This window comes from Phoca vitulina, unplaced genomic scaffold (genome assembly GCF_004348235.1).
Source record: "Phoca vitulina isolate PV1807 unplaced genomic scaffold, GSC_HSeal_1.0 scaffold14, whole genome shotgun sequence".
Lineage (NCBI taxonomy): Eukaryota > Metazoa > Chordata > Mammalia > Carnivora > Phocidae > Phoca > Phoca vitulina.
Genome location: NW_022589717.1, coordinates 2,180,344 through 2,195,842, shown reverse-complemented (window position 1 = coordinate 2,195,842; position 15,499 = coordinate 2,180,344). Strand labels below are relative to the sequence as shown.

The window sequence follows — 15,499 nt, the reverse complement described above, 5'->3', positions numbered from 1 at the left end:
TGATATCTGCCTTTGGTCACCTGTGTAAGGGTGTTAGCTCCAAGGTTACACCAGGTGATTTTCATTTTCTGATCTCACAACAGTCAGTGCTTTGGAGGCAGAAGGTGGGGAGATTGTTGAAGAGAAGTCAGAATTGGGAAGGGATCAGGAGAATTTTTCTTCCTCAACTGACACGTTCCTATGGAGTTGAACCTCAGAATGTAACAGATAATAAAAACCTATCTGTTACGGTCTGAATTATGTCCCTCCCAAAATTCGTATGTTGAAGTCCTAACTACCTCAGTCCTATTAGCTCAGAATGTGACTGTATTTGGAGACAGAGCCTTGAAAGAGGGGATTACATTCAAAGAGGTGATAAGTTAAAAATGAGGGGGGCCCTAATCCACTGATTGGTGTCCTAATAAGAGGAGATTCTTCTGCATATACACAGAGCAAAGGCCAGGGGAGGACACAATGAGATGACCATCTGCAAGCCAAGGAGAGAAGCTCCAGAAGAAACCAAACCGGCCGACACCTTGATGTTGGACTTCCAGCCTCCAGAACTGTGAGAAAATAAATTTCTGTTGTTTAAGCCACCCAGTCTGTGGTACTTTGTTATGACAGCCCTAGCTAACTAATCATCCATCTGTCCATCCATTTCTTTGTTCAACCCTATCACGTGCTAAGCTCGAGAGAGACATAAATACACTAAACGAGAAACATCACCTTAGCTCCTGAAGAGAAAAATGGGCAAAGAACAATTATAGCTATATGGGGATAGAAGAGAGAGAAGGCTGGAAAGCTTTATGTTCAATTTAGGGCACTAGATAAGGTGTCCTGTGGGGAGTGTCATTTACCTTGCAGGCTAAAGGACTTGCAGAAATTCCCCAATCTAGAAGAGGGTTTCTGAACCTGACACTATGGACATTTTAGGCCAGATAATCATTTGTTGTGAGGCCTTGCCTTGTGCATTATAGGACATTTAGTAGTATTCCTGGCCTCTATCCCTTAGATGCCATTCACACCCCCACCCCAAGTTGTGACAACCTGAAATCTCTCCAGACATTGCCAAATGTCTCTTGAGGGGCAAAAATGGTCTAGAAGGTGGGTATGAGCTTCTGAGCAAGGACACAGCATGGAATCAGGAAAAAGATAGGATGGCCATTCAGGAGCCTGCAACCCTCTCATTTTACAAAAGAGAAATTAAGACTCAGAAAGGCTCAGTTCCTTATGCAAGACCACGAACTGGTCAGTGTAACCAGAAGCAGCAGTGGCTGTAGTAAGGGTAAATGCAAATCCAGAAGAAATCTTTAATATGAGGCTTATCTCTCTCTCTCTCTCTCTCTCTCTCTGTGTATGTGTGTGTATGCATGTTTTTAAGGAAATATATCAAGCTCTTACCTATTGCAACATTTGAGACTATGGGGCTCCAACATGTTAAAGGTTTATTTTCTAGTGCCTGGTGTAATGACTGGATGAGTAAGTAGTAAACCAGGACTAACTACTGGACTAAACCTGAAACAATAGCAAATATGATACTATTTACATTTTTCAAAGGAGTAGTCTAAAATTTATGTCTTGGTGACTAATAAGCAGCCAGTAACTGTGGATGAGTGTTTTTGGCAAGGGCAGATGCTAAACACAAGAAACGTTAGCTAGCACCGCCATTTCCTCCTGTAACAGGAAGCAGCCTGCAGAGCTGGGCCTGGCTGGTGGGACAGTCCACTGTGGCAAGAGGTGCTCTTAAGAGAGCTTCTGAATAATGGTCAGTGTAAACACTACAGCTCACTAGCAAAATTGTTTGCTTAAAATTATACCTAAACATAAGCAACAATTAATGATCCAACGAAGGTGACCTGTTCTTTGTTTACAATTTATGGCAAATTTTGCCTCACGCTAGGGGGTACTTGGCATTTCTTACTAAAGCACAGAGCTTTGCAAGCCATTTACAATGACAGCATGATGAGTCCTCTCACATTGCCATGGAGGGTAAAGGCAGGACATATGCCAGCTTCAGAATCAGGGTTCCTTTTTGGGACCTAACTGAAAAATATCTCCTCTAAGAAGCCTTGGGTGGCCACGTTGGACCTTGTGCTGTTTTCATATCCTCCTCAGTCCTTACGTAGCCCATCTGGCCTAACTCAGGTGAACTCAACAAATGCTGGCAAGAATGAGGCTTTCTGCTGTGCTTCCCAGTCCCCGAAGAGGACTCTTCTTTCCTTTGTATTCTGTCTCCACCCTGCCATCCCATTCCTCCTGTCAGTGTCCCACTCAGCATCAGATAACCTAGAATGCCCATTAGGAGTGTTGTTTGCTATGCAGGGGTGGATGGTTCACAGGTGTGGTTGGGGCAGCGAGGGACTGCCTCCTGGCCCTGTCAGAAGCATGTTCCTCACTCCTTCCAGCAGTCCCTGAGTTCTCTTCAAGGAAGCTCTGAAGGTTCCACAAAGCACAGTCTGAAAATCCCTGCTCCAGTCCAGCGGTGAGGCTACAGATAAGAAAACAGAATCCCAAAGGGCCTGAGTGACCTTCCCTGGCCACAGATCTTTAATTTCGCATTACCTGAAGCAGAATCTGCATTTCTTCCTCACCTCGACCAGGGGGCTTTGAACCACCCCTCCCAGAGACTGAAGTCTTTCCTGCTGCAAGCCCCCAGGGATGACTGCTGGGCGGACCCAGATGGCAAGGGTCAAATATCCCTGACATCCCTTAGGAATAGTAAAAGATGTTGGTTGACTGACTGGAGACTTAAATAATATTAATGAAATAAATCAGTTCAACATGGTCACAACTCCTTTTAGTCCTTAGGGCACCAAGTTATTTATGAGTGTTTATCTATCAAAATCATTCAGCTTTTCAGGTTGAAACGATAAAGGCCAGTTATTAAGCCACACACTGTATTTCACTCATCCAGCAGCCTTCTTGGTGCAGATCAGACCTGCCCAAAGACTGCTCTTACCACACTCCACACTGGTATACTGTTAATAGGGACAATAAAAGCTATAATCTCTATGTGGGCATCTTTTGTTTTGAAGGAGATCAGATTATGCCATTCCAAAATATGCCACCATAGGAAAGGAAAAAAAAATTGATTTCTTCCACCTTCCTTAGTTTCACTGGCTGGGAGCCTATAAATTAGATTAATAAAAGACAGATTAACAGAAAAGCACACAAATTATATAATATAAGTTTTGTGTGAGGAAATGAGATCAAAAGAAGTGGTTTACTAGGTTTGATGAAGTGTGGAGAGTCATAGGAAAATATGATAGGACAGAATGGTATGAACTAAGGTAGTAAACTGGGGGAAACTTAGCAAGGCCTCTTGGTTTAGATTGCTCTCAGTGTCCCTCTATCTTTGGAGATAAGGACACTCCTTTCCTCCAGTTATAAGGAGGACACCTCTCACAGGGACTTAAGACCTGATTCAGGGGAGATGGAGGAAGTCAGACAGTCCTTCCTGCACCTGCCATTGCTCAAACCCCTCCAGCTTAAAATAATCAATATACCAAGGTTTCATATTTTGGGTTAGTGTATTCTGAACCCTGCTACCCGTTTGGCATAAGGATTATTTCGAACTGAAAATATCTGAGAATCAACAGATACATAAAGAAGCCTCCCCAAGTATTTCCTTATCTGACTAAAGGCAGAAAGTACTGAGAAATATGGGCTGCCATAAATCCCTCATCCCCGAGATGGACTTGTACAAACAAACCTGACTGGGATAGCCCTGATGTCTCATTAGTTTCCTCCATGTATTTATCTTCACACAGTTTGCCACTGTTGGAAGCCCAAAACTTTTTCCCTTGTCATGCCACATCTCCATAATTTCTCATTCTTTGTTTAAAACGGTATAGAAGCTCTTGGGCCTATCTACTTCTTTGAGTCCTCACTTCTTTTCCAGAAAAACCACGATGTCCCATAAAAATTAACATCAAATTAAATTTGTATGCCTTTTTTTCTGTTAATATAATATGCAAAGCCCCAGGTGATAAACCTAAAAGGGCAGAGAAAATTTTCCTCCCCCACAGTTTGTGTTACCTCACTACTTCTTTTGTTCACTAAGGTTCACTGTTCATCTTTGTTCACTGATTGTTAATTTTGCTCTATCAATCTATCCATTTATTTACCCATCCATCCATTCATCTATGTATTCATGATCCATCCATCCAGATAGCTCTTTATTTATTTTATTGAATTTTTTGAGAGTTACTTGTAGATATCATGATACTACATATCTAAATATTTCAGCAAGGGGCGCCTGGGTGGCTCAGTTGGTTAAGCGACTGCCTTCGGCTCAGGTCATGATCCTGGAGTCCCGGGATCGAGTCCCGCATCGGGCTCCCTGCTCAGCAGGGAGTCTGCTTCTCCCTCTGACCCTCCCCCCTCTCATGTGCTCTCTCTCTCTCTCTCTCACTCTCTCAAATAAATGAATAAATAAAAAATCTTTAAAAAAAAAAAAAAAAATATTTCAGCAAGAATCTCCAAAAACAAAGGCTTTTAACTATACAAACATAATTATCACACTTAGAAATTTAACATTGAACTGATACTATTGTTTAATTTCTTGCTACCCACAGTGTGGTCCCAGGGCCAGCAGCATCTGACCTTACCTCTAGGAACTCTCAGATGGTGTATGTAGGAGTTGGAGGGGGTGTGGAATCTGTGGGTTTTTTTTTCTTAAATTTTTTATTTTTATTGTTAATATAATCAAAGAATTTCATAAATATGCTTTGTTTTGATATACTATTTTCTTTAAACCATTCACACAGAGCTGTGATGTAGACCAGTTATTCCCACATTTTCCCACCCTGCACCCTATGCACTGGGAGGTACCAATCTTGTCTCTATTTTCTGTCCTGGAATCCAGTGCCTACCTCAGGTGCTCAATAAACAGTTCCTGAAATACTGCACTTGGGAAGAGGCCTATTTTTTCATAGTGTGAAATGATAAGGCAAAGACTTCCACTAAAATGCACCACAAAAACACTGAATTTTATAGAATTTGTTTTGCTCTACCTGGAATCCTGTAAAGAGTCCAAGTTTATTTTTGTCTTTTGTTTTTTTTTTAATTTTTTTAAATTTTTTGAGTATTGTTGACACATGTTACATTAGTTTCAGGCATACAACATAGTTATTTAACAAGCTTATACATTATGCTGTGTTCACCACAAGTATAGCTATCATTTGTCACCATACAACGTTTTTACAATATCATTGACTGTATTCTTTATGCTATGCCTTTTATTCCCATCTTATTCACTCCATAACTGGAAGCTTATATCTCCCACTCCCCTTCACCCATTTTGCCCAACGTCCCACCCTCTCCCCCCTAGCAACCATGTTTTTTCTCCGTATTTATGGGTCTGATTCTACTTTTTGTTTATTCATTTGTTTTGTTGTTGTTGCTTTCGTTTGTTTCAAATAATGAGTGAAGTCATATGGTATTTGTCTTTCTCAGTCTGACTTATTTCACTTAGCATAATACCCTCTAGGTCTTTCCATGTTGTCTCAAATGGCATGATCTCATTTTTTAATGGTTGTGTAATATTCCATTGCATGTATATATATATATATATATATATATATACATACATATATATATATATATATATATATCACATCTTCTTTAACCATTCATCTATCAATGGACACAGTTTACTTCCATATGTTGGCTACTGTAAATAATGCTGCAAGAAACAGAGGGGTGCACGTATGTTTTCAAATTAGATTTTTTTGTGTTCTTTGGGTAAATACCCAATAGTGGAATTATTAGATCATATGGTATTTCTATTTTTAAGCTTTTGAGGAACCTCCCTACTGTTTTCCACAGTGGCTATACCAATTTACATTCTTGCCAACAGTGTATGAGTATTCCTTTTTCTCTATATCCTTGTCAACACATGTTATTTCTTATCTTTTTTTAATTTTAGCCATTCTAAAAGGTGTAAGGTGATATCTCCTTGTGGTTTTGAATTTGCATTTCCCTGATGATTAGTGATGTTAAGCATCTTTTCATGTGCCTGTTGGCCATATGTATGTCTTCTTTGGAAAAAAAATCTATTCAGATCCTCTGCCCATTTTTTAAACAGATTTTTTTGGTGTTGAGTTGTATAAGTTCTTTATATATTTTGGATATTAACCTGTTATTGGACATACCATTTGTAAATATCTTCTCCCATTGAGTAGGCTACCCTTTTGTTTTGTTGATGGTTTCCTTTGCAGCAGCTTTTTATTTTGGAGTAGCTCCAATAGTTTATTTTTGCTTTTGTTTCCCTTGCAAAGAAGATGGCAATCTGGCAATCTGCGTTTTAACAAACCCTCCAAGTGATTCTGATGCATGCTAAAGTTTGCAAGCCACAGTTCCAGATTAAAAGATAAAACGAGATCTGACAATTAAATGCACTGTGATATTTGTTAGATTCAAATTTGGAGTGGGGTGAGTTGGGGAACGGCCAAAAGGGATACGACTGGGTCAGTTGGGGGAAATTTGAATATGAATTGTACATTAGATCAGGGCTTCTCAGAATTGACTGTGCACACAAATCACCTGGGGATCTTATTAAAATCCAAATTCTGATTTTGACTCTGGGGTGGGCCCTGAGATTCTGCATTTCCAATAAACTCCTAGGTGATGCTAATGCGGCTGGCATATTTTTAAAGCTAATCTAGAATAATTCCCCAATCTTTTGTTTTTCATTACACTAACATTTTTGAAAATGCTAAGCTAGCTGTTTTGCAAAATATCTCACAATTTGTATGTACCTGATTATTTCCTCATAATTAGACTAAATACTTTTGGCAGGAATATAATATAGGGGGGATCCTGTGCCCTCAGGATAGCACAACAGGACACATATGATTTTATTACTCTTTAATGCACTTGTGGTTTCAACTTTCAGCCTTTCTTCCTCCACCCATCCCATAGCCTTCTGAGCAGGGGTGGTGTCAAAATCAGGCCCAGGAGACCTTCACCTGCACTCACACTCTTCTTGGTACTGTTGACAGGAGCAATAGTGAAGACCTAACTGGAAAGTTGAATGCCCCTGAGACAGTTCCCATTGATCTGTCTCCCTAACTCAAACCCTAATGATACAAAACAATATAGCTGTTTGTGAAAGTCTTCCTGTACCAAAGATGAATCACTGGTTTGCCTCAGAAATGAAAGGGAGACTGATTCAGACAAGCTCTGTTGCCAAAAATACCCTATGGAGGATGTTACACCAAAAAACAAAAAGCAAGCAGAAGCCAACCGAGAAACACTGAAGGTGTTATGACAGACTTACAGAAATCTTTTTGAAGATATAGGCAGCAAGATTTGAACCTTCTCTGGAAACTGGCAACCAGTCCAGTGAGCATCCTTACGTTACTTTCAAAGAGAATCTCAAAATAGAACAAGAGACACATATTTCACAGAGAAAATCTATGAAATGAATTGAAGACAAAAATTAAGAATACATAATTTTTGTGATGAATAAGGCATTAGTTAAAACTGAATAATAAAAAAACACTTTAATACTTAATACTTTAAAGGCAAAAAAATAATAGAGGGAGAGAAGTACTTGAGAATAGTCAAGACAGTCATAAAAATCCTAGTCAGTTAGGAGTTTCAGCCCTCAAGTTCTTTCCTTGGAACACAATTATTGTTGAGAAAGACAATATAAGAGCTATAAAATAAATCTGCCTGCTTAAGCTGATCAGCCTGCCAGGCACACTAGATTTTCACTGAAGGCAGGAGTGTGGGTCCTTGATCTCTGTGATGAGAGGCAGCTAGTTCCAAAAAGCCTGCCAAACCCAGATGGCTGGGGTAGTCACTTTTCCCCAAAGTTGGGGACACTGTGAATCCCACTTCCACAGTCTGAGACTCTAAATATGGTGAAGTTTCCAGACACAGTTGTAGCTGAGACACTTAGTCATTTTACCGCAGAAGCTGAAAGCATGATGAAAGAAGAGTTTTTACCCATGACCTCCAACCTTATCTTTTAGGTCTGATGTGTTGTTATTAATTAAGGGCAATAATAGGCAAAAAGGTTCAAATGCAAGTAAAGGGGAAGAGGTGTAGTGAGTTCCACTAAATTTAAGAAACCAGAGCCAGCTGACCTCCCCTCTCCAGTTCCATCTCTCCCATACCCTTCGGGCACTCTGCCCCTCAGTTGTTCTGAACCACCTGCGTGCCTCAAGCTTGCCACACATTCTTGCCTCCAGGCCTTCTTCCCTGCCTTTCCCACCTTTAGCTGGCTGACTTCAGATTAGACAATCTCTTCCCCGGGAAGCCTCCTTAACGCCCACCCTCTCCAGTGCTGCCCCCACGGAACTCCGTGCTTTTGGTCATACGTGTGCCTGTCCCTTCCTCTAGACTATAAGCTAGTCTTGAAGGCAGAAACCCTATTTTGTTCTATTTTGAAGTTTTAGTATCCAGTGCCTGGCACATGATATTAATCATGATGGAAATACATTTATTACATGCCATGCATTACTCCAAGTACTTTAGATTAATTAATTCATTTAATGTGCACAATATTATGAGGTAGATACTGTTATTATCCCCAATTTACAGAAAAAGGAATCACAGAGTATTTAAGTGATTTGTCCATGGTCTCATACCTGGTAAATGGTAGAGCTATGATTTGGACCCAGCCAGTTTGGTTCTATGGACTATGCTTTTAAACTCTAAAGTATATTGTTCTTAACAAATACTAGATGGAAGAATGGGTAAATGGAGATGATATATGTAAGGATGGATAGATGGATGGATGAAAGGATGGATGGGTAGATGGGTGGAGTGTGCAGATCTCTAGCCAGTTAAAGAAAGCTAGGGCATGAGAGAAATGTGCCCCCTGTAGACCTCTTCTAAGGAAGACCCAATTAAGTACAAACACTTAGGCACAAACTACTTCATACTAAAGCAGGAATCTATATGTTGGAAAACACACAAATACACAGAAGTAGACATTGAGGAACCCATGAAAATAGCATGTGTTTTGGAATCAGGGGACTAGATGTGAAGCATGATCCTGTCAATCTGAGACCATTTATTTTGTCTATTAACACTCACCTCATCAGTGGAGGATATATGAGTATTCAACAGAGTGCTTGGAACATGGGAACCTTCTGATTAATTTTAGTTCCTCCCCTGCTCAAGAAAATTACATCACCTGGATCTGACTTACCATAAGCAGGAAAATGCTGAGAAAAGGATTGGAGTGGCTGGCTCACTGGAGGACAGGAAGGAAAGACTTGTCTGGATCCCCTGCTCTCTTCCTGGAACTGGGCTTTTGGCTTTGAAAAGAGAGGTGAACTCACAGCTTAGCTCTGCCAATTCTGCAAATTCTAGAATTATTAGATAACTTTTACTTTAGGCAAAAAGTAAAAATTATTAGATAACTTTTACTTCAGCTTGGAAAAATATGTCAGTGTATACAAATGTGATATCCCTGGGGGAAGAGTGCTTGATATATATATTTTAATAGCTTTTTTCATATAATAAAAGTAATTAAAGCTCATTGCAAAAAAAATAAGGAACTACAGAGAAGTGTAAAAAAGAAATGAAAGATTGGTCCATGTTTCCCATCTTGGAGGATCTTTCTTAATTTCTTAGTATGCACATAAGTATGTATACTTTTTTAAAAACAGAAATAGGATGAGCCTGTATATAGCATTCTGTTATTTTTACTTGATGAAATATTGTGGATAGCTTTCTTTTTTTTTTTTTAAAGATTTTTTATTTATTTATTTGAGAGAGAGAGAATGAGAGAGAGAGAGAGAGAGCATGAGGGGGGGAGGGTCAGAGGAAGAAGCAGACTCCTCGCCGAGCAAGGAGCCCAATGCGGGACTCGATCCTGGGACTCCAGGATCATGACCTGAGCCGAAGGCAGTCGCTCAACCAACTGAGCCACCCAGGCGCCCTGTGGATAGCTTTCTTAACATAGGAATACATAATCAACTGCACAGCAATCCACTGAAAGGCTATTGCATAAATTATTTAACAATACTATGAATGAGGCTCATATGAGACCATTATTACAAAAAATACTCCAATGAAAATCTATATACATATCTTTGAGCTCCTTTTTCTATTATTGCCTTTGCTTAAATTCCCAGATGGGAATTGTCAGGTTAAAGATAAACATTTTTATTTTGATACATACTGCCAAACTCCTCTAGAAAGGTGGTGTTTCATCGACAGTAGAGGAAAGTTACCCACACTTTCTCTAACATTGGATATAGCCATTGTTTTTAAACAGAGTAAAAAAAGAAAAGAATGACTTCTCATTTTAGCTTACATACATATATTTTTTTTTCCTGAGGTAATCCTCAAACTTCATTTAATGTAAATATAATGCACTTAAAAATATCAAGATTTTGTTTTATATATTTCCCAAGTTGGGGGCATAAATATTTTACAATTGTTAGATCCTCTTGTTGGATAGACCCATTTATTATGATATAATGCCTTTCTTCATCTCTTGTTACAGTCTTTGGTTTAAAATCTAGTTTGTCTGATATAAGTATGGCTACTCTGGCTTTCTTTTGATGTCTATTTGTATGATAAATATTTCTCCATCTCCTCACTTTCAATCTGCAGGTGTCCTTAGGTCTAAAATGAGTCTCTTGTAGGGAGCATATAGATGGGTCTTGTTTTTTTAATCCATTCTGATACCCTATGTCTTTTAATTGGAGCATTTAGTCCATTTACATACAGAGTAATTATCAATAGATATGTATTTAGTACCATTTTATTACTTGTTTTGTCATTGTTTCTGGAGATTTTCTCTGTTCCTTTCTAGTCTTTGTGGCTTTTGGTCTTTCCTTCCCACTCAAAGAGTCCCCTTTAATATTTCTTGCAGGGCTGGTTTAGTGGCCATGAAAATCTTTAGTTTTTGTTTGGGAAACTCTTAATCTCTCCTTCTATGCTGAATGACAGCCTTGCTGGTTAGTGTATTCCTGGCGGATTTTCCCCATTCAGGGTGTTGAATATATGATGCCACTGTCTTCTGGCTTGCCAAGTTTCTGTGGAGAGACATGCTGTTAGTCTGACGGGTCTTCCCTTAAAACTTAGGGACTTCTTTTGTCTTCTGCTTTTAGGACTTTTTCTTTATCAGTATATTTTGCAAATTTAACTATACTATGTATTGGTGTTGGCCTGCTTTTGTTGATTTTGATGGGAGTTCTCTGTACCTCCTGTATTTGGATGTCTGTTTCCTTTCCCCAGATTAGGGAAGTTTTCTGCTATAATTTCCTCAAATAAACCTTCTGCCCCCTTTTCTCTCTCTTCTTTTTCTGGGACATATAAAGATATTCAACATCACTCATCATCAGGGAAATAAAAATCAAAACTACAATGAAATAGCACCTCACACCAGTCAGAATGGCTAAAGTTAACAATACAGGAAACAAAAGATGTTGGTGAGGATGTGGAGAAAGGAGAACCCTCTTACACTGTTGGTGGGAATGCAAACTGGTGCAGCCACTCTGGAAAACAGTATGGAGGTTCCTCAAAAAGTTAAAAATATTATTACCTTATGATCCAGCAAATGCACTACTAAGTATTTACCCAAAGGATACAAAAATACTGATTTGAAGGAATACACGCACCCTGATGTTTATAGGAGCATTATCAATCATAGCCAAATTATGGAAAGAGCCCAAATATCCATTGACTGATGAATGGATTAAGAAGATGTGGTATATGTATACAATGGACTATTACTCAGCCATAAAAAGAGTGAAATTTTGTCATCTGCGATGACATGGAGCTAGAGAGTATTATGCTAAGTGAAATAAGTCAGTCAGAGAAAGACAAATACCACATGATTTCACTCATATGTGGAATTTAAGAAACAAAACAAATGAACATAGTGGGAGAAAAAAAGAGAGACAAACCAGAAGACAGTCATATAGAATGTGCCCCAGGACCTCCCCTTCTGGGTCAATTCATACGGGCTCAGAACTTTCCATATCCCCAGCTTTGGCAGTGGCTATATGCTCAAAAATCCAGGGGTTTGGGTTGTTCTGTCCTAATTCCTCTTGATCTTTCCACATTTTCTCTAGATTCTCATGCACACAGCCTTTGCTGAGAAGGGCAACTTGTGGGCAACCTGATCAAGGAAACCTTGTATGTCTTTGAATTCACAATGCCCACCCATCTCTGTTATGAGATGGCCAAACTTCACAGGAGTCACTTGTAGCCAAAAGCACTTTTGCCTCCACCCATGTGCTGTCTTATACCCTTGAAAGTGATGGGCTTGAAAGGGGCTGGTACTCTCCATAAGGCAAATATGTTCTTGGGGTCCATAGAGTGGTTCATTGTCAGGTGCATCATTTCAAAATGGTCCCAATGGAGGTAACCACCACCAAGTGCCAAGATTGTAAAACTGCCTCTCCTTCAGTAGGAGGTCCCTATATGTCACTCAAGTTTTTAGATTCTCTTCTCACTTTTGGCACAAATGGTGCCCTTTCAACAAATCTAAGCTTGGGCTTTTCAGGAATGGAAACGTCTTCAAAAGTTACCACTGGGAGCAGCATCTGTAGTCCAACAATGGGGGGGGCGGGGCTGCCCAAGAATCTGAGAGTGTTGCTCACAGGAGTGGCCCCCTGGCTCAAGCCAGCAGCTGCCACATGGTCACCTGCATCTGGCAGCCCTGGGCTCCCCACAGAGACTCTTAACTTACATATTTTTAATTGCTAGTGAATCACATACATTTAAATGTTTATTGACCATTTGGAATTTTCTTCTGTGAATTTCTAGTTCATGTCCTTATCGTATTTTCTTATCCGTTTGTAAGAGCATGTATTCATCTTTGCATATCTCATGCCTAGTACAGAACTTAGCACATAGTAGTTATTCAACAGTTATTTGCAGTTGTTTGGCTGCAAAAATACATTTATCCCCACAGGACACAGGGCCAGGAGTTCTAAGTTTGAATCCTGATTGCCAAGAATTTACATCTAACTTTGGGAAAATCAAATTTTTGGAATTGGAAAATGCTGACCAGTCAGACCCCCAGTAGCCCTAATGCTCTATATCCTAAAGTCTGAGACTTGAGAGAGAATACGTCCTATACAAAAATTTTCTAAAGAATAGACCAGGAAGAAGAGCAAGGGCCATTTACCTGGTATCATTGAGAGGTACCACAAGGTTGGTCTGTACCCAAACCTTGGTCTGCCAGAAGCCCGACAGCCATCATCCCTAAAACAATCATCATACCTTAACAAGTCTTAGAGTAATCAAGACCAACTATGTTTTCTATGGGATTCTTAAGAAAATAGAAAGACATTTCCTATCAAAATTTCATTGGATTCATATTTTAAGAAGCCTTGGTCAACCCAGACCATGCAGTAAAAATCCCAAAGGAACATCTATAATGCTTCCTTATAATATATATTAATTAATGTATATAAATATATATAACAGGGGCGCCTGAGTGGCTCAGTCGTTAAGCATCTACCTTGGCTCAGGTCATGATCCCAGGATCCTGGGATCGAGCCCCTTGTCAGGCTCCCTGCTCAGCAGGAATTCTGCTTCTCCCTCTCCCACTTCCCCTGTATGTAGTCCCTCTCTCACTGTCTTTCTCTCTCTGTCAAATAAATAAATAAAAATCTTTAAAAAATATATATATATATAACATATGTAATTTATATTATGTTTACTTTTAATGTTTGTAAGAACATATATTTGTATTTTCTCTCTTTTATTTTAACGATCAGGACATTTTTATGATATTATAGAGTTTTCTAATAATAGAACCCAACCTTGTAACATTGTGCCGTTAGGAAAGAGAGCCTCATGTATCTGTTGCACAGGATGTCATAGGGAATCATCTGAACCATCATCAAGAGATAGGAGGCCCACTAGGAAAAAATCCCATGGCATTTTATTGTCTACCTTGATATACTGCCAAATTTTCACAAGAATTATCATATTCATTCCTTATATTAACTTGTGAGAAAGAGCAAAACAGAAACAAACTATATATTTTTCAGTTCTATGGGACCATTAATTAGAAGATATACCATGTATTTTAGTAACAGCTTTTTGGGATATATATAAAAAGAAACACTACCATATTAAATGTACACACTTAAAAATATTTCCAGATTTCAGAAAGGCAAGAAAGATATGTTTTTTGTTTGTTTGTCTGTTATTTTAACACCAGGGAACCATGTAGCACTAGCCCTCTTTTATATGAGAAAACAGAAGTGGAATTCCTTACCTAAAGAATCAAGATGTGAGTGAGTATTTCCTTGGTTCGGTGTTTTTTGTATGACAGGTTTGCTGGAGCAAAGGGAATAAGGAAAGAGTTTAAAGTTTGAGGTTAGGTCAGCCAGAGGGGAGGAGGGCCCAGCAGGAAAGGAGGGGGAGCTGAGGATTTGGGCCTTAAGCTAGTCAGACTCTGCCCAGGCTGTGATTTTGCCTTAAGCCACCTTGTTTCTGACCATGGATTACTATTCCAAGCTTTCCAAGCTATAAGCACAATCTGTCTGGCCTTTTTATTTTCTTTCATCATTCCGTTCCCAGCACTCTGCCTCACCTTCAGACATGTCATTTCCCCTATTCCTACCAGAGATACCCACCAGAATGTTTGTATTCTTTTTTTAAAAATTTATTTTATTTATTTTAGAGAGAGAGAGAGAGCAAGAGAGGTAGGGAGAGGGAGAGAGACTCAAACAGACTCTGCATGAAGCACAAGCCTGATGCGGGGCTCCATCTTATGACCCTGAGATCAGGACCGGAGCAGAAAGCAAGAGTCCGCTGCTCAATGGACTGCACCACCCACGTGCCTCAGAATGTTTGTATTCTAAGAGAGATTGAAAAGACTCTTGACTCGTAGAAATAAATTTTCAATGATACAACTGAGAGGTTATGATAAATAGTAGGAAAGACGTTTTTGGCTAGACGCTCAAATCTATATGTCTATATATGCCCTTAGAGTTATAACTAAAGACATGCAAATTGTGACCTTGGCAGTTTCCTTAACAAATGGGCCAGCTTGTCCTTGGGTGGTGATTGGATGGCTTGTTTAATGGCACTGTAGCAACAGCAATGGCTGAAATACCATGCAACTCTGCTTCTCTCACAAGGCTTTGCAATGCCCATTTTAGCTTTGGAATCTTGCAGCCATTGGCCCCTGTTCTTAAACAGCCAAGGCAAGACAGGGAATCCAGAGCACGGTAGCTTACGACTTCAGGCTTGCTTCAGAGAGCTCTGCCTTCCCCTCTCGGGGGGCCTCATGTTGCAGTCTGAGCATCAGCCAGCGCACAAGCATCTATGACACCTCCAGGGGCGTGGAGTCGCCCGTGATAAGGAAGAACTCAACAGAAACGTGATTTTCCCTGTTGTAAATTCTGCCCCGATCTACTGCCCAGCTTCCCCTTCTCTCAGCCCAGCGTTTCAAGAGAACAGACTCTCTGTCTGATAAAGTTTTTTCTTTGCCCACATGAAAGCAGTATGGAGCAATTGCAAGCTTGCTAAAGAGCCGTTGTCTGTGGAAATAACCACAGCTTCGGTTTTTGGGCCACCAGCC

General features: G+C 39.8%; 1 pseudogene; it reads right to left on the bottom strand.

Moving 5' to 3' along the window:
- Nucleotides 1-706: 706 nt before the first annotated feature.
- LOC116637301 lies at nt 707-12,595 on the bottom strand (annotated as a pseudogene).
- Between the last annotated feature and the right edge of the window lie 2,904 nt (nt 12,596-15,499).